Source organism: Frankliniella occidentalis, unplaced genomic scaffold (assembly GCF_000697945.3).
Source record: "Frankliniella occidentalis isolate FOCC.00 unplaced genomic scaffold, Focc_3.1 Scaffold290, whole genome shotgun sequence".
NCBI lineage: Eukaryota > Metazoa > Arthropoda > Insecta > Thysanoptera > Thripidae > Frankliniella > Frankliniella occidentalis.
In genome coordinates this window covers 163,901-165,573 of record NW_026267416.1, presented here as the reverse complement: position 1 = coordinate 165,573, position 1,673 = coordinate 163,901, and the positions used below count along the sequence as shown (strand labels likewise).

At 47.5% G+C, this 1,673-nt stretch overlaps 1 protein-coding gene across 19 annotated transcripts in view; it reads right to left on the bottom strand.

The window, feature by feature from the left end:
• LOC113206668 (sodium channel protein para) overlaps positions 1-1,673 on the bottom strand; it is an 81,304-nt gene that overhangs the window by 70,795 nt on the left and 8,836 nt on the right. The window lies entirely within an intron of this gene.

Here is a 1,673-nt window from a genome sequence, read left to right as displayed (position 1 = left end):
AGGGGGATGTGTGCGTAGGTAGGGTGGAATAAATTTAATGGATAAGGAGAGGGGGGCAAGACCAGGGCTGATTGTAACAGGTGCAATAAGCTACGTCGGGCTAGGAGGTGGCTCAACGCGGGGCGGGGCTGCCAGACAGGGCTGCGTTTGCGGCCGCGGGTCGAGGGTTCGATTACTCCGGACCAGAAGTCATACTAGACCAAATGTGCAACAACTGCTCAACACATGCAAGTGTGCAACTGAATCGAACTGAATAAAAGAAATCGAAAATTCACTGCTGGCGTCGATGGATCTATGCTCTATAACTTCGATATAGCAGTCAACGGTACGCTGTCAAAAATACTGTACCAAAGTACAGCTAATGGACGCTATGTCTGTAGAAATGAGGTACATGATCGTTGTACCTTTTTGCTGTAGTGCCCATAAGACTCCGTCGTAAAGGATACTGTACTTCGTACCTAAAAATACTGTTCCTTACTCAAATGCCATCAGGCAAGGATTTGACCAGTGACCAGTGCGTGCTGTCTTTTTAGCAGATGATACCTGAAATACTTTCACTAAATATAAAGAATACATAAGTAACTTTAAGGTGTCAGCTAGCTTTAACTCTCGATAAGCAGGAAAGAGAACTAAGAGCAAAACCAGAAATCATCCGGTATCATCTTTTTGAGCGCTGGGGAATGGTGTCCGAGTGAGTGAAGGTCGCGCCAGAGCAGGCCTCTTCCTTGCCCTGCCCAACAATTAACAATACAACTGGGCCTCCGGCCGCGCTGCCCTCCCCAAATGTCCTCCTCTAGGGCCTCGACGCTCCTAGGCCGCCGAATCGCAAGATTGCAAGCAACCAAACAAATAGCAGCTAATGAGAGAAAATAAGAACATAGCCCTATTCATAAATTTATCATCTGCTTTCACGATCGATTCTTGATTGAGATTTTTTTTGACAGTGTAGCTGCGTTTCAGAAATTTGGCCAAAACTCGCCCAAAGCATCGTTTGTCTGTAACCTGCTGTATGAACTCACTTGCAGCATAGGTTCTTCGTCGATGCCACCTGATATCGCTTTTCAGTCAGTTGTGACATGACATGGCACTCAGAAAATACAACGGTGTATAGTTAGGAATCCACAGCTAAGCTAAAACCTATAGCTGGCGAGAAATGTAACACTCTTGTCCGGTTACCGATTTTTGACCCAAGTATTCCTGCTGCTTAAAAACCTATGTAAGCTGATGGCAACTTATTTCATGAGTAACCATACGAAATTCCTTTTCACATCACCGACAATGTTTTCTTTTTTCAAAAAGTTACTAACAAAAATATACGCAAATCAGTAACAAAAGTTAGTCCTTTACATAGTAATCCTGCTGCGAAGAAACGTAATAGTGTGCCGTCGCTAGACCGTCGCTAGACCGTCGCTAGACCGTCGCTAGACCGCCGCTAGACCGTCGCTAGACCGTCGCTAGACCGTCGCTAGACTGTCACTAGACTGTCGCTAGACCGTGGCTAGACCGTCGCTTGACCGTGGCTAGACCGTCGCTAGACCTTTGCTAGACCGTTGTCGTTAGACCGTCCTAGACTGCCACTAGCTCTGCCGTGTCGCTGCGCTGCGGCGGTTGATGCGGTCTAGTGCGGTATTGACTGCGCCGTTCATTCACCCGCTGGCCGCCACCCCCACCCC